At 44.6% G+C, this 22,953-nt stretch overlaps 1 protein-coding gene across 6 annotated transcripts in view; it reads left to right on the top strand.

The window, feature by feature from the left end:
- The first annotated feature begins 10,932 nt into the window (after positions 1-10,932).
- The window catches only part of CYRIA (CYFIP related Rac1 interactor A), a 91,865-nt gene continuing 79,844 nt past the window's right edge, over positions 10,933-22,953 (top strand). For 2 of the 6 annotated variants that reach the window (XM_075598392.1, XM_075598397.1), the window contains exon 1: positions 10,933-11,054. The gene's annotated coding sequence lies outside the window, so the exon portion shown is untranslated. Of the gene's footprint in view, positions 11,055-11,098; positions 11,222-12,454; positions 12,474-22,953 lie in introns of those variants that run through there. The other 4 variants (XM_075598393.1, XM_075598398.1, XM_075598395.1 and 1 more) reach the window with 3 other exon arrangements.

The following is a 22,953-nucleotide window of genomic DNA, read 5'->3' as shown; positions in this document are numbered from 1 at the left end:
CCAGCCATTGCCAAACCAATTGCGTCCATAGTCAACTCTATCCTGTTTGCAGGCCATATCCCTAAAACCTGGATAACTGCCAGAGTTGTCCCAATCTTCAAAAGTGGAGACAAAAACACTGTCTCAAACTACAGGCCAATCTCACTTCTCCCAATTCTATCCAAAGTCATAGAAAAATGTGTCCACTCCCAATTAAGCGATTTCTATACCAAGACAGATTTCCCTAGCCAATTCCAATCTGGGTTTCGTCCCAAACACTCCACCGTAACTACCCTGCTAAAAGTTTGCAATGAAATCCAGTGTGGAATGGAACGGGGACAACTCACTGGTGCAGTATTCCTAGATTTTGCAAAGGCTTTTGACACAGTTGATCATGCTATCCTGCTTAACAAACTCCAGAGCTCTGGAATAGGGAAGCATGCTTTAAACTGGTTTCAGTCCTACCTATCAGGAAGATCCCAACATGTGGCCATCTCAGGCTCTAACTCCAACCCCCTGGATATCACCTGTGGTGTCCCGCAAGGCTCTGTTCTGGGGCCCCTACTCTTCTCAGTGTTCATTAATAATCTTCTCACAGCTTGTAAGGAAGCCTCAATACACATGTATGCAGACGACACAATCCTATATGCACACAGCCATAGCCTCTCCGACCTTCAACACATAACTCAGTCTGACTTTTTGAGATTCGAAAACTGGATTTCCCAAAACAAAGTGTTTTTAAACACTGACAAGACTGTAACAATGGTATTTGGGACCAAGACTACATTTTTAAAGCTTCCAGTGACTGAGCTCCTGATTAGAACCAACGCTAACACCACCCTAACCCCTGTCACTAGTTTTAAATACCTGGGCTTATGGTTTGACTCCCACTTAACATTCGGGATGCACATTGATACCCTGACAACCAAGACCTATGCCAAACTAGGGGTACTTTACAGGAACAAATCCTCCCTAAGTCTCCTGGTCAGAAAGCGTATCGCACAACAGATGCTATTGCCAATTATTGACTATGGAGACATAGTATATGGCTCGGCACCTCAAACCCACCTTAGCAAACTTGACACCCTCTACAATTCAATTTGTCGTTTTGTTCTCCAATGCAACTACAACACACATCACTGCGATATGCTCAAAGAACTAGATTGGTCATCACTAGAGCCTAGGCGCAAAGTTCACCTTTCCAGTCTTGCCTTTAAATTCTTCATGGGCAAGCTACCCAGCTATCTGAACAAGATCCTCACCCCTACCACTTGCAGCACTTATCACCTGAGATCAGACTCCAAAAGACTGTTCATGGTCCCAAGGCTCAACAAAGTATCCGGACGTTCCTCCTTCTCCTACCGTGCACCCCAAAACTGGAACAACCTACCAGAGACTCTCACATCCACCACCAGTTTAAGTTCTTTCAAATCTAAGGCTGTCTCACATTTTAATCTGGTCTGTAACTGTTTCATATGCCCATAATATATATTTTCTTTAACTGTGCACGCAATGTCTTGTATATAATGTATACCCTGTTCATTTATGTAACTAAATTTGTAACCATGTATTATTTGTTTTACTCTGTGCCCAGGACATACTTGAAAACGAGAGGTAACTCTCAATGTATTACTTCCTGGTAAAATATTTTATAAATAAATAATACTTTACTAAAAGAACACATCATAATAGGGTTGTAGTCAAGGCCGGATTTCCAGTTGTAGGGGCCCAGGAGCAAGTAAATTGTGGAGATCCCTTGTCAAAAATCAACTTATTACATGAAATTCAATGTTCCTAACAATTTTTCGGGGTTTTTCAAAATAAAAACTATTAATAAACGTAAGAAATTAAATTGGTTATATTTATAATGCAACAAATGTAGGAACCATACGTAGAAATGCATTAAACTAAAGGAAACTGGCTGTTCACGCTTTCTGAGAGGAACATTTTTCAATAATGTCTTCGAATTTGAATTCGTGCAGCAAATCACTTTCGATGCTTAACAATGCAAGCCATGACACGCTCCTGCTTCATTGTTGATCTTAACCTGTTCTTTATGATGGTTTCATCTTTGAAAACGACAGTTTGCCAGTACAACTGGTCACCATCTGCACTAAATACATTCTCTGAAATCGTTCTCAACAAGAAGTTTGTAGAACACTTCGTTAGGAATGTTGTCATTGTAATCGTCTTTGTAGAGATTAACAATCACAGCAAACCGCACTCATTAATTGCCGAGGTTGTGCTCCAAGTCATCCTTAGGCCAGGTCCTCGGTGGTGACAGCGGCGTGAGCGGTGGCATGCGCGCCGCACACCAGTCACTAACCTCTGTTGCTGCAAGAAACCGGTGTCTCCTTCTGTTCAGGCTCACAAGGATGGGGGGAGGGAGAAGAGGATGGGGGGGAGGGAGAAGAGGATGGGGGGGAGGGAGAAGAGGATGTGGAGGAGAGGATGGGGGAGGGAGGAGAGGATGGGGAGATGGAGGAGAGGATGGGGGAAGGGAGAAGAGGATGGGGGGAGGGAGAAGAGGATGTGGAGGAGGGAGGAGAGGATGGGGGGATGGAGGAGAGGATGGGGAGATGGAGGAGAGGATGGGGGGAGGGAGGAGAGGATCGGGGGAGGGAGGAGAGAATGGGGGAGGGAGGAAAGGATGGGGGGGAGGGAGGAGAGGATGGGGGGGAGAAAGGAGAGGATGGGGGGGAGGGAGGAGAGGATGGGGGGATGGAGGAGAGTATGGGGGGGAGGGAGGAGAGTATGGGGGGGAGGTAGGAGAGGATGGGGGGAGGGAGGAGAGGATTGGGGGGAGGAAGGAGAGGATGGAGGGAAGGAAGAGAGGATGGGGGAGGGAGGAAAGGATGGGGGGGGGGAAGGGAGGAGAACATAGGGGGAAGGGGGGAGAGGATGGGGGGGCAAAGGGAGGAGAAGATGGGGGAAAGGGAAGAGAAGATGGGGGGAAGAGAGGAGAGGATGGGGGAAGGGATGAGAGAAAGGGGGGAAGGGAGAAAAGAATGGAGGGAAGGGAGGAGAGAGGATGGGGTGCAGAGGATGGGGGAGGGAGGATAGGATGGGGGAAAGGGAGGAGAAGATAGGTGGGAAGGGGGGAGAGGATAGGGGTAGGGGGGAGAGGATGAGTGGGAAAGGGAGGAGAAGATGGGGAAGAGAGGAGAGGATGGGGGAAGGGAGGAGATAATGGGGGAAGAGAGGAGAGAGGATGGAGGAGAGAAAATTGGGGGAGAGAGGATAGGGAGAGAGGATGGTGGTGGGGGAGGGGAGAGGATGGGGAGAGAGATGATGGGGGTGAGGATGGGGCGGACAGGGAGAATAGAGGATGGGAGGAGGGAGAGAGTGAGGATGTGGAGAGGGAGAGTGAGGATGGGGGGAGGGAGAGAGTGCGGATGGGGGAGGGAGGAGTGAGGATCTTGGGAGGGAGAGAGTGAGGATGGGTGGAGGGAGAGAGTGAGGAATAAAATAAAAAAAAGGGGGGGCGCTGCGCATGTGTCCTTGTTTTTTAAATTTGAATTCTGGTCACCCTAAGGAGAGAGAGATCTGATGATGATGATGACGAGGGGGAGAGCTAATGAGGAGGAGGGGGAGATGAAGACGGAGAGATGATGATAATGATGAGGGGGAGATATGACAAGATTAGATGGGGGAGAGATGAGGAGGGGGGAGAGAAGATGATGAGGGGGTCGGAGGAGGAGGGGGAGAGGGGGGAGAGGAAGAGGAGGGGGGAGATAGGAAATGAGGGGGAGGGATAATGATGACGAGGAGGGATGGGGAGAGATGAGGAGGGATGATGAGATAGAGCATGGGGGTGGGAGGGAGAAAAATTTGCAGGCAGTATTAATATAAGGCCACCGACAGGGGGGACAAAAGGTAAAGGTGTCCCAGGCCCGCTGGCTTGGGGGTCCAGTGGCCTGCGGCGCAAGTTGGACCCGACCTCTGGCCAGGCCCGGCTGCCGGTCGTCTCGCGACCGGGCCTCTACTCTCTCTCAGATGCCTGCAGACATCTATCACTGTCCCACGCTGATGGGCCTCTGTGACGTCAGCGCAACGGAAATAGGCCTGACCCAGCATCCGGTGCGCGACGATATGGAGGGAGGCCCGGTGCGTGCCAGCTTGGCGTGGGACAGAAGCCTGCAGTGAGGGAGAGCCGGGGCCACAAGAGGACCGGCAGCCGGACTTGGCCAGAGGTTGGACCCAACTTGCCAGACGGACCCCCACAGACCATCCACAAGGTAAGTCTGTTTTTTTATATATGTATTGGGGGACTTTTTATATATGTATTGGGGGACTTTTTAATATGTATTGGGGGAATGGGGATCTTTTTAAAATGTATTGGGAGTGGGAGGCTTTTTAAAATGTATTGAGGGAGGGGGGCTTTTTAAAATGTATTGGGGGAGTGGGGGGCTTTTTAAAATGTATTGGGGAGTGAGGGGCTTTTTAAAAATATATTGGGGGAGTGGGGGACATTTAAAAATGTATTGGGGAGTGGGGGGCTTTTAAATATGTATTGGTGGAGTGGAGAGCTTTTTAATACATATTGGGGGATAGGGAGGCTTTTTAATACATATTGGGAGAGTGGAGGGCTTTTTAATATGTATTGGTGTAGTGGGGGGCTTTTTAAAATGTATTGGGGGAGCGGTGAGCTTTTTAATATGTATTGGGGGAATTGACGGAAGGTGGGGGCGAGTGAGAGGAGGAGAGAGGGGGAGAGGAGGGAGGTAGTGGGTGAGGAAAAGGTAGTAAGAGTGAGACACGGGGGAGAGAAATACATGTGAGGCTGGAGGGGGGGTGATTGAGGAAGAGGGAGTGAGACGGAGGGGAGAGAAATATATGGGAAGAGGGTGGGAAATAGAGCGGACTAGTGAGATATGAAATTGAGGGGGGGGGGGGCTCGCAATACAGCCGGACATAACTCTAGTCCTGGGCCCCGGGAAATCTGTCTGCAGTCCTGATTAATATTAATAGGGCCCTGAATTGTTTTTTAATCGGGGGCCCGCGAATGTCTAGCTACGCCACTGCCATGAGACCAGGTTCGCACCAAACAGGTTGTTTGACCATCCTCCCAGACTCCTGGGAAAAGGTTTGCATAGCTTGGTGTGAACCTGGGCCCCATGGCCGTGCATTTGTAAAAAAAAAAAACAGCTTCCATCAAATATATTTAAAAAAAATTGTTTTTAGGATAAATTCTATAGCTTAAAGCCTGATCTCCACCGTTGTTGCAACCCCCTGCAGCGTCAAATGACGTGACCCGCCCCGCCATTTGACGCCATGTCTCGATGGCAACAGGCGTCAAATGATGCCGCGTTGCCATGGAGACGGGGGAACTGAAGCCGGGTAAGTAAACTACAGAGGCCTCGTGCTCTCAGTGCGGAGCCTCTGTAAACACTCCCCCCCCCCCAAAAAAAAATTATTACACCCCCCAGTTTGCGCACCGCTGGCTTAAAGTATAAAATGAGCCTATTCTATAGCATATCAGAATCTGATGAAATCCCTTTCTTAATGGCTGCTAAACTTTTGGTGTGTTCCATAGATCAGGGGTGCGCAAACTTCTTAAGCTGTGCCCCCCTGCAGGGGAAACGCAGCATTTACGCCCCCCTCTACAAGGCCTCGGCGTCAAATGACGTCGCGGGTCATGTGATGTCACATGACCCTGCCGCGTCATTTGACACGCGTTACCATGGCGATGCATCGCCGAAGACCCGACCAACACCAGGCAAGGGAATTAAAGGCCTCACGCCTCCCCCTGCATTTAATTTAAATGCTGTGGGGAAGAGTGTGGGGCCCCTGTAACCGCCACGCCCCACCTAGGCACGCCCCCCAGTTGTGGCACCGCTGCCATAGATGTATAGAGAGAGGTGACATTTCATGTTACCTGTTCCATTTAATCTTCTCCAAAGTTGAGAGAACATTAGTGGTGTCTTTCAGATGAAACTAGAGATTCACAACAGATTTCTGCAAGTAGTGATCAGAGACTCCTACCTTTGAATCTCTCAGACTTTGTAGGTGGATAAAAGGTTCTGAAAGGCTCACACATAAGACCATGTGTTCAAATGTCACCCCCTTCCAAAATATTCAAACATGAAAATGTATAGAATAGAGGGAGCACCCAAAATAATCTTTGTTAAAATATCTTTTCATTTTCATCCGATTTAAAAAGTTACTATCATAGCGTGGGTAGAAAGACAGACTTGCTTACTCCTTGTGTACTTCTTACACATTTCGCGAAGTTCTCGTCGTTTCATCTGCGGACGGGTAGCTATATCTGGACCCATTGCTATGCTTTATATATGTAACACATTTTTCCCCCGTTCCCTCCCCCAGGGAGATTTCACTGCTACATGGTGTGGTGCATAACTGCTGGCTCACAGTAGATCTGAATCTCCCGCGTTGTTGTAGGGGAGAACAGAACAGGCTTCTGGGGTGTAACTGATTCGTACTTACGGTGACAGCGCCTCCATCTCTTGCATGCCCCAGGGATGTGGTGACAATCCCTGCAGGAGAACTTATTTTCACTCCCCCCTGATAGATTGCAGTCTCAGGCAGTAAGGTATATTTGAACAGGATCAAATTTTATTTGTATACATTGCAGATGGTCAGCATACACAGCTCACACAGTGTTTACAGCAGTTCTTGGGGCTTCACCCTCAGGATGTACCCTGGACCTCCACAGCGGGTACAGGGCCCCCACAGCAGTCCTTGCTCTTCCCTGACTCTCTATTAGAGCCAGAGGTATGGTCTCAGTCCTAACTCCCCCAGGGGAGAAGGCAGTAAGTGCACAGCCAATCCGCACTTCTGGGTGAGAATATGTCTCTCTCAGGGGTAGAGACAACTGAGTAAATTTAGCAATGCAGCCCCTTAAGTACAAGAAAAGCATTAAACAGGTCTGACTCCGATTGGACACACACAGGCCTAGTTGCACCTCCTCCCCTGTGACTCATAGAAGCTGCTGTGGGTGGGGAAAATCCAGCATTAATCTTGGCCGGCCTGCTCTTACCATGGCTTACTGCCAGGAGGACAGACTGGTAGCCAGAAACCAGTCCTGGCTACATATACAAACAGTGCTACTGTAATACCCATAAGATTATGGTAACGTGTGTAACAGGGTATGTCCAGCCGTACCTGTTTCTCCCCACATAGTGTATTTGCTATGTAAGCCCTGTTAAGATCCAGGCATTCACAGGTTAATCTGTGGGCCCTTGGCCCCCCTTCCTGCTTCCCCAGAAAGTGAAGGAAGGTCTGTGGTGACTAATGGCCTGTGTACAGCCCCTTGTAGGTGGGTACAGTCCATGAACCCTTCTGGAAGTTTCTAAGGGGAGTAGGCTAAAGTTAGTGTTGTCTTCCTCTCCACCTTGGAGAGAATGTGTGCAGTCTTTCTCTGGCAGCCTTGAGAGAAGGAGGCAGAGAGTATTCCTCTCCCCCTGGGAGAGAGAGGATGAAGGAGTGTGCCCCTGCTTAATCCCTCACTAGGGTGAAGGAGGGAGAAGAGATGGTGGGAACTATGAGTCTTCCCCATTGCGGGGTAAGCATGTTCACTTGGTTGGCTAGTCAAGACCACCTGGAGCAGTGGAAGAAAAGCACAGTCCAGAAGTCCTGGGGCGTATGCAGAGAAGTATGCTGCTAAGCTGAATGATGTATGCTGTGAATAAAGATCCTGGAATTATACTTCAGCCTATGGTGTCAGTCCCTGGGCTAAGAGAAGGTATGTGTGTAGTGGTGGGTGCTGACGCCTACACTGTGGGAGCCATCACTACTGCAGGCGCTGAAACACCAAGATGAACCAGAATCCTGTAAGAACCAAGCCTGTCCAAGTCTCATTACATCTGCAGACCACTCAGACCTATTGCGAACTAACAGGTGAAGCACCAAACAGCGAGGTAATGCGCTCCTTTCCCCACAAACTGGCCTCTAAGTGAGGTTGGGGGGGGAACACGTGTTACACTCCATTATTTTGGATGCTCTGCCTTAACTACATATTTTCAAGTCTCAAAGACGTTTTAGGACTACGAGAAGGGCTGCGTGGGCCCGGGACGATTGTCTACTACAGGGGTGAGCAAACTATTCGTCCTGCCCCCCGTTGCTCTCGCCCTCCCTACCTTGCTTTCTGGCGTGCGGGGGTCATGTGACGTCACACCATGATCCCACGGCGCCTTTTGTCACAGCCAGCTGAATCAAGGTAAGTTGAGAGTTGCAGAGGCCTCACGCGATCCCCTGGCATTAAATTCAATGCCTTAGGGAAGAGCGCGGGGCCTCTGCAATAGCCCGTGCCCCTCCTGAAAAATCCAGTTTGAGCACCACTAGTCTACTACATATACAGTTAGGTCCGGAAATAATTGGACACTGACACAATTTTCATACTTTTGGCTCTGTACGCCATCACAATGGATTTGAAATGAAACAACCGAGATGCAATAGAAGTGCAGACTTTCAGCTTTAATTCAAGGGGTTGAACAACAATATTGTATGAAACGTTTAGGAATTGCAACCATTTTCATACACAGTCCCCTTATTTCAGGGGCTCAAATGTAATTGGACAAATTAACACAATCATAAATAAAATGTTCATTTTTAATACTTTGTTGAGAATCGTTTGCAGGCAATGACTGCTTGAAGTCTGGAACGCATGGACATCACCAAACGATGGGTTTCCTCCTTTGTGATGCTTTACCATGCCTTTACTGCAGCTTCAGTTGTTGTTTGTTCGTGGGTCTTTCTGCCTTAAGTTTTGTCTTCAGCAAGTGAAATGCATGCTCGATCGGGTTGAGATCAGGTGATTGACTCGGCCATTACAGAATATTTACCTTATTTGCCTTAAAAAACTCCTGGGTTGCTTTCGCAGTATGTTTTGGGTCATTGTCCATCTGTAAAGTGAAGCGCCGTCCAATCAACTTCGCTGAATCTGAGCAGATAATATACCCCTATACACTTCAGAATTCATCCGGCTACTTCTGTCTTCTGTCACATCATCAAAAAACACTAGTGACCCAGTGCCATTGTAAGACATGCATGCCCATGCCATCACACTGCCTCCACGTGTTTTACAGATGATGTGGTATGCTTCGGATCATGAGCCGTTCCAAGCCTTCTCCATACTTTTTTCTTCCCATCATTCTGGTACAGGTTGATCTTAGTTTCGTCTGTCCAAAGAATACTGTTCCAGACCTGGGCTGGCTTTTTTTAGATATTGTTTGGCAACGTCTAATCTGGCCTTTCTATTCTTGAGGCTTACAGTGGCGGCCGCCTTTATTCTAATGCGGTCGTATTGGCGCAACTCTGATTACCGCGGGCAGATGCAGTATATTTTTTTTCCGGAATTTGCTCCGGTATTGTAGCGCTCGTAATATTGAATGCATGAACGTGAATGCGGCATGAACGCGGTGAAGTGCGTGGCATTCGGAAAATATCCCCGAAAAAATTCGGAGATGTTGGAGAATAAAAGGGGCCGCGGCTGTATGAATGGTTTGCACCTTGTGGTGAACTCTCTGTATTTGCTCTCGTGAAGTCTTCTCTTTATGGTAGACTTGGATAATGATATGCCTACCTCCTGGAGAGTGTTCTTCACTTGGCTGGATGTTGTGAAGGGGTTTTTCTTTACCATGGAAAGGATCCTACGATCATCCACCACTGTTGTCTTCCGTGGACGTCCAGACCTTTTTGTGTTGCAGAGCTCACCAGTGCGTTCTTTTTTTCTCAGAATGTACCAAACTGTTGATTTGGCCACTCCTAATGGTCCTGCTATCTCTCTGATGGATTTTCTTTTTTTTTTTTGCAGCCTAGGGATGCCGTTTCATTTGCATTGAGAGCTCCTTTGACCGCATGTTGTGGGTTCACAGCAACAGCTTCTAAATGCAAATGCCACATCTGGAATCAACTCCAGACCTTTTACCTGCTTAATTGATGATGAAATAACAAAGGAATAGCCCACACCTGTCGATGAAACAGCTTTTGAGTCAATTGTCCAATTACTTTTGGACCCTTGAAAAAGAGGGGGCTACATATTAAAGAGATGTAATTCCTAAACCCTTCCTCCAATTTGGATGTGAATACCCTCAAATTAAAGCTGATAGACTGCACTTTAAGCCCATATTCATTATTTAACTGTAACTTTAATTTATTTTGGTACACAGCCGAAATAACAAAACTTGTATCAGTGTCCAATTATTTCCGGACCTAACTATGTACCGCAGGTGGCGATATGACATGCTTCTTATGATTTTGACAATCTATTATGATATTCTGTTGCTAAAATAAAGAAGACTTGTTTTTTTGATGATTAAGACTTGATGAGCGCTCTGACAGAGTTCTATGTTTCATTGTGGAACACAAGAATGGCAAGTGGTCAGTCAAAGGGCACTGACCTACAGATCAATGGAAGAGGTTTGGAAATACAGATCAGTAAGGGCTGTTTCCCCTTCTCCAATACTAAAGACTTCTACGGAGTCTCACTGACAGTCACCGATGAAACTTGTTTCCCATTAGAAAAGGAGCGGCTAGGTGAGAAATGACACTGACTGTAAGCTGTGACACTATGTATGACTCAGGGGAATCTCGTTCAGTTCCCGGTGTCAGCTCCTCGTGACCTTGGGCAAGTCACTTTATCTCCTTGTGCCTCAGGCACCAACAACATCGATTGTAAGCTCCTCTGTGTCTGTAACATGCCTATGTGCTGCATACCGCGCACCAGACTGTAATCATGAAGCTCTTTGAGTGCTTGAGCACTGTATGAAAATAAAGTTGTTATTATTATAAAATAAATAGTTTTGCTACAAAAAAAAATCCCCACATCTCACAGATGTGAGTTTTTCGTGGAGGACTTCGCATACAGTAGGTCCCATTTCGGGGCCATTCCCACCAGTGACAACAGCACAGCAGCACCACTCACATCACCTTGGCAACCAGTGACGCACCCCGCACCCACCCACACCCCCCCACTGCGCCTCGTCCCGCCTCTTTTCTCCAGCCAGAAGGTGGGAATCCGTTGGCGTCACTGCGCATGCGCACAGCAGCACCACCACCACCACGACCAGCAGCAAGAACAGCAGCAGCGGGAGGCAGCTCCCATCCACCCGACCGTGAGTACCGGTCACTTCTCAAAACCCTCTCACACTTCTCCGTATTCCTACGCGTTGGAACGTTTGCCCCAGCCGGCGTGTCCTTACGCGCGCCGCGCCTCTCCCCAGCCTGATTGCGGCATCTTGCAGTGGAAGCGGCTGCTCCCCCTCCCACACAAACAAACTCGGTGGGCTGCTTCCCCCCCTTTACCGCACATCTTCTTTAAGTATGACTAGTCTCTGTTACTGCGTTAAGGGGTTAATACCCCCTCCCCTGCATGACTTGGGGGGGGGGGGGGGGATTTGCAAGTGCGCTCCGCATTATAGGGGCCCCATAACACGACGGATACAGGCTCTGCTGCGGGGTATCGGTATACAAGCAGTGTGTAAATGCAAGGGGGTTTATTCCACACATTGTATCTGCACTAAAGAGATCTCTCCCCAATCCTAACCTGCCCCCTCCTTGTAGCTTTACAGATTGTCAGTAGCTTCCTTTAAATCAGATGTTTTAATCCCCTTCACCCCCCCCTCATTATTTATTCCTTCAGTCTCTCATTGCCATCATCTTTCCCCCACTCCATCCATCTCTCTGTTTATTCCTTCAGTGTCACTGTGCTTCCTCTTTCCATCTTTCCTCTCATCCCTCCCTCTGATTGTGTTGCTACTTCTCTCACAATGTGAGCCCTCAGGCCCATGCTTTAGTTTCCCCAGTACAAGCACATCCTGTGCAGTCTCCCTTCCCTCTTTTTCACATCCCACCTCTTCTCCCTGTGTTCTCTATAAGGCTACCTGTGGCCATTTGCTCTTTCTCTTGTTGCTTGTGATATCTGGCTCCTGCGTCTGTCAGGGAGCTGCTCTGCAGAGCGTTTGCAGTATCTGGCTCCTGCGCCAGTTGGGGAACTCTGCAGAGCGTTGCAGTATTTCTGCAACAACACTTTTCAATACTTGTGGGTTAAACGATCATGCCGCAGAGAGCCAGATGTGCACATCTTCTGCTAATCCCTTCCTTGCTGAGAAGTCAGCATAGCATGGTTGGTATACAGGTGTATGTTATACACATGAAAAGCACACGAGCCAAACATCCAGAGCTACAGCTACATGTATACACCTGACGACATAGGGGTAAATCATGATGGGTTAATCACAATTCTTCCGCAGTAACTATAAATATGTATCTGCAGAAAATGATTGCTGAATTTGGTACGCAGTATACAATACTCTTAGGCCTTGATTATAATTGATCGGCGCATGTGATGTCACGCGCTGCCATTGCTCGCTCTAAACCTGCACACGTGGCCGTGACGTCACGAGCGGTTCGTCCTCATTGGCTGGTTCACTTCACGTGGCCGTCGTTTTGGAGACACAAATTAATTTCTCTCCTGGATTCGGCACCTCCGCGCGGTCTCGGTGGCGCGCACTATGTGCACCTTCGGAATGCAGGTATTTGTTTTGGCGATGTGTGCCATCGCGGGCACTTTAATCGCAGCCTTATTCAGTGTTTGTCACTGTGTGGCGTAGTGTTTGTCACGTCAGATGTGCATTAAGAAACAGGTTTTTGTCTGATACTTGTCACAAAGGGAATCGGGTTTGTTTTCTGTCTAGAGTTTATCGCGCACATGGTATCCAGTGGAGATCGTTTGTTAATGTTGTTCACAAATTTAGCGTATACCATTGGGCAAATTCTATGTGACTCGTGTCCCAGGAATGTTCTGATTGCCCCATGTATGTTTACTTTGTGAGCCTGGCTAATGCCTGCACTGGTGAGACCAGATGGTCAGAGCCTGGTCACACTTCCAATTCCATTCATCCCTTTGCATTTCTGCATGTCTAAAGGATCTTTTGTGTCAGTGATTAGTTGGGGGATTTGCCCCTTCTTTCTGGAGGATTTTTTTTTTTTTTTACATATATAATATATACTTTTATTTTTTTTTTAAATATCGATTTATAGCAGTCTCTTATTCAATGTGAATAGTACATGTCGTCTTGGATTTAGGGACACAATTGAGGTGCTTGTATCTGTGTAAGGCTGCGTCCCCGCAGGCGCTGACCGCGCTCATGCTTGAGAGCGGTGACGTCACCAACTTTCTAAGCATGAGCGCCAGGGTGTCCTGCCTATTTCGCAAGCGCGCGCGCGGGGCGTCATTGCGGACAAGTTGAGCGCGCTTGAAAGTTAATTTTTTTTTTTTGGTTTACTCACGCAAGCTTGTGTGTGCTCGCGCACGTGAGCGGGGACTTACACATATATATTTATGTAAGTAAAAGCGGCAAGCACCGCGCGCTCAGCGCCAGCGGGGATGCAGCCTTAGAAGAGATCTTGGCCTGTACCTGTATGTTACATGTTACTCTTAGTATTGTGCTTATTTTTTATTCCTTGATCACTTTGTTTCGTACTAATTTTACTTAAATGGGTATTTAAAAAAAAAAAAACATCAATATCTATGGGCCTTCTAAAATAAATTTTAAGTTTATTTTGTAGTTGTCACTAATTTTAAGGTTAAATCTCAAATTAAATCAAGCATCGTGTTTCTTCTATGTTTAAATCCATTGGGTGTTGCCCAATTTAATTGAACTCTATTTCCCTAAATTAAGTATTTTTCTCGCTAGAAGAGCCAAATTTCTGAGGAATGTCTAGTGTTTTAATAAAACATGAGCGAAAATGGAGTTGCAAATGTACATTTTTTTTTTTTTAAAACAGGCATACATTACAGTAATTATTACTGTGTGGGGGTAAACGTGGAAAAATCGTGAAATAAAGGCTTTAATAGCTTTCACTCTTAATTTGTTAGGCTATTTATATTGAAATGTCAAGTTTTGCATGTCATGAAAATACAGGCTTATTTTGCTCAATACAGATCTTGTATGAACAGTGCGGTTTTATTCTATTTAATAAGTCGTTCAAAATATTAATTGAAAACACAATTGTGTGTGTTGGGCTTACTTCTTAAAAATATTATGTTGTCCCAGAAATGTTACTTGCACATGCATTTTATGTCGTGTAAAGAAAAAATGTGTTATTGGAACTTTGTTTTTTTTTATCTGAAAAAACATTGCATAGAACCCTACAATAGAAAAGTGCAAATATTTGTTTAATTGCTTCAAATAATCAATTCACACTTGTAATTTTAGAGTACCTGTTCTTTTCTTCTGTCATTGCATGTATGTGCGTGTGCTCCTCTAGCAGAAGCTCTGTTAGGCTTGTAAGATAGTACACGCTGGTGCACACGACATAGCGTGTGCGTTTAGTGTCTGGGGCAAGCGGTGACGCGCCCAGCTGGGAGGTGTCTATGACGTAACAGCATTAGGCCGCACTGTGATTGGCTCACAGCGTCGCGCGGCAACAGCGCGAAAATAAAAATTTCTTGTATTTTCTCAGATCTGCCATGCCAATGCTCACGAGCGATCGTTTCAACTATAGCAACGTCGGGCTCACACAGGCAATTATCATTGACGCACGTGCACTATATCGCAGGCCTTAGAAAAGTGTTGTAGTTGAAATAAAGTGAAAGCACTCGGCCATTTTCAACTCTCGAGATGTTTATAGGGACAGTCTTGTAAATCAAGAAGAAAATCCCATAATGTTTCTTAGATTAAATCGTCCATAAAAAAAAAATTGTACTTGTTTGCGACCTGTGAATTATGTTTTATTTCTGCCAACTCTGGTGTAATCTTTTATAGTATCACATACTTATTGTGGCACATTTATTTTTCCCTCCCAGTTACCGGTTTATGGCATAATTATATAAAACAAAGATAAAAGGGAAAGTCATTAAGTAAAGCTATATTCCCCCCCCCCCTCCCCACTCCCTATAAAGAGAACATCGATTGCATTTTGTGATCTGACTTAGGCCGCGCTTATAGTGCTGGCGACGCGACCGATGACGTCGCCACCAGCGACAGTTATAATTTGATTTTCAGCGACGTCACGAAAGGGGGTGGGCCGCGGTCTCTGATTATGTTAGACAGTCATATGTGGCGACTGTCTCTAAAAAAAATGAAATAGACCCGGCTTCAAAATTTTGGGTTGCTCCGTCGTGCGTACTATAAGCGTTTGCGACGGTGTCAATGTTTTTGATTCTGAGCTCCGTCGCAAGGCACTATAAGTGCAGCCTTATTATGCCTGTAGTTACTTCATGGCCTTTCAAAGGAGCACTGAAAGCTGATGGATGCTGGATCCACCGATTGGCAGAACAGTTGCTGATTGGTGAGAAATCCTCCAACACTATGCTGGCCATTGTAGGGGGAGGATCACGCTCATCTCACCTTTCTTTCCCCTTGGCAAAAGGCAGAGAGATACACAGTAAGTGAGAACTAATGTAACATGAGCCTCTGCCTGCTCATACTGTCTGTGCAGCAGGGCTTTTCTTTAGTATAGTTTTGAAAATGTAATGTCAACATTTTAGGCATGGTGGGCAAAGCAGTACAAATCGGTGTTAAATAAAATGATTTCAATCCTTTAGGTCCAAAGTATTTATCTTGGGTTTGTGATCTCATGCATTACATTGAAGCGTTTAAAGATGGCACTGCAAACAATGTGATCAACAATATGCACTGATTTGCGTTCATTTGTGAAAAGCAGAAACAATTAATCTTCCTCTGCATTACAAACGCTGGAGAAAGACCGTTTTGAAGCCCTCCCAAAGATGTAAAGTGAGCTGCATCAGGGCGTAACCTTTCAAGGTTCATTATTCTTTCTAATGACCTCCAAAGTCTAAGGTGGCTCCATCCTGATTACAATAGAAAAAGTAAGGCTTTTCAGAATAGTTTTATCAGGTTTCTGCTTTTCTTTATATGCACACTTATGATCATTTTGAGCTGCAGTTCACGTTTTTGTCAGACAAACCCTCACATCTCCAGTGTTCATCCTCTGAAAAATCTGAACATGCTACAGAAGAATATACTGTACTATACATTCAGTGGAAGAAATCTGTGACCATGTCATTGCTTATGTAGCAAATCCCTTATTTGTTTTTACTGCCAACTAGCTTTTGTGCCCGGCTTCGCCCGGGGAATGTAATATTGAATACATGTCCACGCCCCCCACCCCCTCCCCGCTGCTGGATGTAGTCTGTGTCTGTCTGTGTGTGTGTGTGTCTCCTCCCGCTGCCGGAACATGTCCCCCCTCCCCCCCTGCTGGCGGCACATCTCCCCGCGCTGCTGTGGCATGTCCCCTCGCTGCCGGCACATTCTCCCGCGCCCCCCACCCCCACTTGGTACATCTCTTCCCCCCCTGCTACTGGCACATCTCCCCCCCTGCCGGCATATCTCCCCCGCACATCTCACATCACAGACACACACACACACACACACAGCCCCGATCCAAGGAAGGACACGCCCCCTCCCTTAGTAGCTACGCCCCCCGCCCCATGCTCCTGCTCTAACAGATTTGCTGAACAGCCGAGGGAGACTTAGAATGCCCATAATTTGGGAGGTGAGTCACATTGGAAGCTCAAAATAGTTGCGTTGACCTACGAATCCGCAGCAGAATGTCCAGTGAAAGTTTCGTTCTGCTACGTGGTGCCGTTTCTGAGATTTCGATGCTTCGGACATACTGAACAAACAAACAGACGGAATCCAACTTAGAATTATAGATATGAACATGTTGAATCTTATGGAAAAGTTGTCCACCTCTTATGCAACAGTTAACAAAATATTTAACTGTAAAACAGGAGTTGTATTTTTAGTAATTTTTTGTTACCAATTATTGACCACTTGAAAAGCAGGCCACGTTTGCCTGGGCTGATTTATGTTTAAAAGTTAACCAGCTGATGGAGTAAGTGTGGGGTAGAATAAATAGAATTTGGTAAAATCCTTATTACAAATTACGTGTTTTAGTTGTTGTGATACTAAGCTTCCCAGTCATACGTTGCTACAGCAGAAAACATTCGTTGAAGCGCTTCTTAGATTTTATTTTTGAGCATGGAGATGGAAATGGAGATGTAGTGTGCATGCAAGTCTATTTAACTATCTCCACCCCTTCTAAAAGCACGTTTCATGTATGGCACAACATGAACGAACAGAGGGAAAATGTGTAAGCCGTGTCCATGGTGAACCTATGCGACCATGCGCGTGGCGCCTGTAGCTGCAGCGATTTGTGGCCATGAGGTCGCCGTGACATCACGGAGCTGGTTCGCCCTCATTGGGTGAACCGCTCACGTGACCCGGCCGTCATACGACAAACACATGTATTTGTCTGCTCATGGATTGCGAGCACCGGTGCTTCTCATCGCGCACGTGGCTGCGCGCTCTATTGTCTGCCTCATAGATGAACGGCATTTTGATCGCGCGGTCGTACTCTCGATGGATGTGGCCTAAGAGTTTACTGGATTGACATTAAAACTAAGTCAGTCCAGTATTAGTTTTACGAACTCTGCCTTATTAAACAGTTCTCCATCAAAGTTAGAAAATGTGCTGAATATTTTTCATGAGAATTAATTCCATAGCACTTAATGTGTGTGATGCTTGCAATTAATCAGTGTCATTGGTAATATTTCAGATTTAGAGTAAAAGTTGTTAGGTAGACTGTACATCAGTGCAAAGAACACGATAGACAGGATTCTGAAGCAGTTCCTATGGTGCCGCTATGAGGAAGCTCATGTGATATTTATTACTGAACCAATAAGACATTTTTTTTTACCCCACCAATGCAGAAGGGGATGGTATATGCTTATTAGATTATAGAGAGGGATTCTTTAACAAATGGCAATACTGTTAAGGTTCTTGTTATGCCATTAGAAGCACTTGTATTTTTTATTTCTGACGAATAGACTGCATAACCATTATTTATTTACTTTTTAAATCAACTTTGTTAGGCTTAAAATAGTAGTTAGCTAAAGTTCTGCCAAGTGTTTAGACCAGTTAAACACCCCTCTAGTTTTAATTTGTTTGGGTCTTGTGACTTAAGTGAGCAGTCCCAAGTTGATGCATTTTATTTTTTACATCTGTTTTAATTTTTTTTTAATTTTTATATATATATATCTACCTCTCAAATGGAAATATTACTGTATGCTGATTTGCATGTCTTAGACTGGGCTGCAACCCTGGCTTTCACCATTATCACACAGTGCTTCCACTACAGCAAGGGATTCTGGGAAATGAAATGCAAATGAACACACAGTGCCACCCTTTGCTTCAAAACAATATAACATGGTCCCCTGTAAGTTTATGCTTGCTGCATTTCACAGCTTTGAGCACAGCCTGGGTTAAGATGCATAGCCAGCAAACCCACCCACAGACAGCCGTTTCGACCTTAATGGGTCTCATGAGTGTGGGGTTGGTTATACTGGCTTTGCAAAATGAAGCTTAGGATAGGTTTCACCACACGCAGTTAAGTTATGGTGGGTAAAAAAGTGACAAAAATCCTCCACAGTAAAAGCTGTGTGTGTCGCTGTGTGGCTGTTGTTGACTGTCTGTGAAGCAGGGTGTCCCTGTAGCTGAACCGCGTTTATTTCAGTTTCAGGAACTTCCCGGTTCCCAAGTTTCTCACCGAAGAAGGTGCTGCCATTACTTTGTGGAGGTTTCAAAAAACCTCACGGGCCAATGGAATGCCGCAATGGATAACGTTAAGGTTTCCCAATGACCGGCGTTACTTGGGGTTTTTAAACTTAGATTTTGTTTTCACCCGGCGGGGACTGAACCAGTGGCACCTTCTCCATTAAGTATCTCTGAAACCAGGACATCCCCAGGATTAATGCGGCTCGAGACCCCCGGCTTCCAGTCTATATGTAAAAAAATAATCATCTATCGGAACACTTTATAAAAATGGGAAATATTTCCCATTTGGATAGTATACATGTACATAGTTGTGCTGTACTCTGCATCCTTGATTAAAACAAATCTAATTGTGCTATCCAAAGACACCGTGAAAGGATTGTTTCTTCTATGGCTATGGTTGACGCATGCTCTTCAATTATGGTAATTTTGCTTTCAGAAGCAGCCGGGGATGTCACATGTAACTGCTTACAATAACGTGAATTATCTGTGGGTCACTTTTGCATGTTGGGCTAGATAACATGTGGCTGTATTTTTTATTAATGATAAACCTTCTGAAAATTGATTTGGAATGTTTGTATCAAACATGGTTGATAACTCCCCTTTAATGTCTGATTTATACTAATTGGATAAATCACATTTTAAAATGGCTTTTGTTTGTTTTGACGTTTGTATGCAATGGTAGATAGTAGTGCACTCGTGACACAGGTCTTATTTCACTTTAACTGGACCATAAAGAGCAACTTTATTCCATTACAATAAATACTGTAGCCTTATTACACAAAATGAAAGGTTGTACTTGGTAACAGGTTACAATCTAATTTTAGTAGCGGAGGCAAGAGGCATGTTAATCGGTACATGTACCGTATGTGACTAAATTATTAGCTGGAAAGTACTCATTAGATTTCAGATATTTTTAATGGTAAGAAAATCAATAGAATATTAACTGTTAAAGCTTTCTAACGTGGGTTGCCCGATCCATGTTAGAACATTTTTCTAGAAAAGATGAAAGACAGAATAACGATTATGTCCCTTAATATCCCTTTCTACATTATCCATATTCAGAAATTACTTCCCTAAACATTAGATGTCTAGGAGTTTGGGAAATAACATGTTTGGTGTCCTTGTTGAGAAATGGGGGAGGGCCAGCCACCTACATTGAATGTCTCACATTTGTGGATGACCTGGGAATATAGAAATAAAGTCAATATGCATGTACCCACAAACCTACACAATACAATAGAATGCCTCGTGTCCGGCTTCACACCTGTAGTTAAAGCTATAGACCAAGCAATATCCTACATGGTTTTTTTTTTGTTTTTTTAATTTTGATAGAAATCAGTTTTGTACTATTTTTAAACAATGCTGAATTACATTTGTAATGTATTTATAATGTAACAAGCATGTTTGTTTCTATAGTAACCATTTACAAAATGGCATCCCCTTTCTCTTCTGAAACAGGCTCTGGAACACCCCTTTTTGAGCCCTGCCCTCTCTAGCAGTGCACCAATTGTATCTAGTGACTGCCTGGTCACATGATCTTCACAACAGAACTTTGCATCTTTATGCCTCTTCTGCTGCACTAACAGACATTTAGTGAACCCCTGAGCCGAATCTTCGCCGATCGATCGGCAACTTGGCTAATTAATTGTGTGGATTGTATTGATGCACATTAAGGGGGGAAGCAGCTTGGACTGCTGCTTTAAGGACAGACAAGTACTCTATGGCAATTGCCACACAACCTGCTCCATCTGCTCTGGATGCATCAGAAGAGGAAATGATTAAGACCATGACAGGTCATGGGCATAGATCTCTCCACTCATGATCCAATAAAATGGTAACACTAATGTCCAGTGCCAGCTTCTTGTGTACTTGGTGAGGTCACTTTTCTGAGATCCATGGTAATGGGAATGTAAGCTTTTTGCAGTAACTACTTAAATTGTCAAGAAAACAATTATCTTGATGCATGAAGGGATGTTTTTACGTTAATCACAATGAAACAAGGCGTGTATTTTGCAAAGCATCTATGTACGTTAGTTGTGCCTTTTTGAAACGTTAAATAAAGTATCTCAAAAAGCCCCAATTGAGCTTGTGAGTGAGCGCAACATTATAGATATAGCTATATAGAGATATATACAGTAGATAGAGCGGGGAAAACAAATCTTTCCTGTGCAAAATGTTCTGTGGGTATGAGCTTAATGCTTTATACCATACTGTTAAGTTCATATACTGTGGTGAGAAAAAGTTTGTGAACCCCCTTAGGATTTTCACATATTTAAAACCTAAAATGTTGGTATATCTTAATCTAAGTCCTAATAATCTAATAAACATAACCTGATCAAACACACAAACATGATACTTTTTCAACCTTTATTTATCCACAAATTATTAAAAATTCAATATCCATGTGTGTAAAAGTATGTGAACCTTTTTAGATTCATTACTTGGTGGCATAGATGAATTGAAAGATTCCCAAATAATGTTCTAAAAACCATACCATTCTTTCCATGGAAAGAAGGTAACTAACCTATAAAACGACACAGTATCATAATTATTATTATTAGGCATGCTCTTTGTAAGAGTGCAGGTATCGGTTTGTGTTTGGAGAGGGTTGGAGTGCAGTAAAGCTGAGCTATAGGTAGCCATGCAGAACAAAAGTGTCAGAGGACGGCAAACACACAGCAAGTTGTTATTGCAGCCTATGTTTTCTTTCAGTTCCCTGTATGTTAAGCCTGTGGTGTTGCTGGGAACGATAGGTAAAGTTAGGCGCTCTGGCATATGCGGCACTCGTCAATCATTGCATGATTCACAAATGTTTGTTTGTCCCCAGAAGTCTCCTGGCAGGTACCTCACAGACTCCATCGCATGACCATGCCACTTTAACATTGTGTCTCTTTCGGACGCCTCAAATACCTTCACAGGTAGCGCACCTCTGGTCATCCCTTCTTTCTTTCATGTGTATATTGGCTCGTGTTCCTTGGCATCCTTGAACCTTTTAAGACTTCTCAGCACAAAGGATTCGAGCTGCAGAGTGGGTAACAGTTTTGTCCACTTTGCCAGCACAATGCCTTAAAATGTCTTGTCTTCTGTATGGCCGAACTAATACAGTATGTAGGAAAGGAACCCCTTAAGAGGTTTTAGGCAAAATGCACCTTGTTTCTTCCCTTGCCATGTTTGTTGAAAGCACAAATTAAACTAAAATAGTTTCTTCTTTTATTATTTTATTTATTTGTTTAAATTAAGTGAAATTAATAAACAAAATTGTGATATCTACAGTTTTTTTTTTAAATATTTGGGGATGAAAGTAATAAAACATTTGGTTAATGGAACCGTAATCTGTTCTGTATGTATTTTTACCAATAACTATTTCTTTGATAAAGCACTACTGAGTGCGAAACGCATTGGGAACCCCATATGGGTCTGTTACTCATTGTCGGCATGTAACTTTAATTAAAAAAAAAAATGATATAGGCACTCTTAACCTCTGATATTTTTTTCTGAGTTTTAGACTCTGAATTAAAGAAACACAACTGTAGCAAATCCTGTCATTTGCATTTGTCACAGGTGCGATGCAACGAACTCTGATTGAATATTCAACAGCTTCTTTTCCATAGTCATGCGTTTCCCTTCAGTCATCAGGAAATCCCCTTGGCTTAAACACTGTAAAAAGTACATGTCCTTTTGTATGAGAATGGATTTTTAGTGTGTGTGTGTGTTTCAAGGACTCTGGTATTGTCTGGTCTGGCATTATCACAATTTGAGTACACTGGTTTAGCAACCAGCAGCGGAATTTTAACCGGCATTGGTAGTGGTATCGCGAGAGCTGTGCCTGCAGAGGGAATACAGTGTGGACGCGCAGGTCCAGCATCAGAAGCAGAAGCGTTCCTGCATCTCTCCACGCTGCTTTCGCGTCTCTATCTACGGAGTTATTGTGATATCCGACGCAAGATATACCTTTTTGTTCCTTATGCTTGTTCTATCTTTTAGCTTGTGAGTGGCCGTAAGTCATGTCATCTGGTATTTTTATTAAAATGACAGTACCTTACTCTATTACGCTATGGGAGCCGCGCTGGCTTCTGGTTTTGTAGTGGTCAAGGAAGTAGGTTGTTCCTGAAGATCAGCTGTCGGCATCATCCTGCAGTGGTTTATTATTTTTTGGTATTCTTCTGTTATTGGGTTAATTCTGGTCTGTTCCATCTTCTCCCCGCTCCCCCCCCCATCCCTTTCCTCCTTGTCTACTTTCCCTTGGTTTGTTTGTTTGTTTGTTTTTGTCATCACCATTTTAGTTTTCCATCATAGATGTTTTTGTGTCATTTATGTTTATATAAGAATAGCCTCTTTTCCCCCTCTGAGCACTTAATATCACCTGAACATTTAATACAGACGCAGCAATTTTTGTCTCGATAGATGTATACCTACAATAGATAGATAT

This window comes from Ascaphus truei, chromosome 4 (genome assembly GCF_040206685.1).
Source record: "Ascaphus truei isolate aAscTru1 chromosome 4, aAscTru1.hap1, whole genome shotgun sequence".
NCBI classification, from domain to species: Eukaryota; Metazoa; Chordata; class Amphibia; order Anura; family Ascaphidae; genus Ascaphus; species Ascaphus truei.
This window is presented reverse-complemented; position numbering and strand designations above follow the sequence as displayed.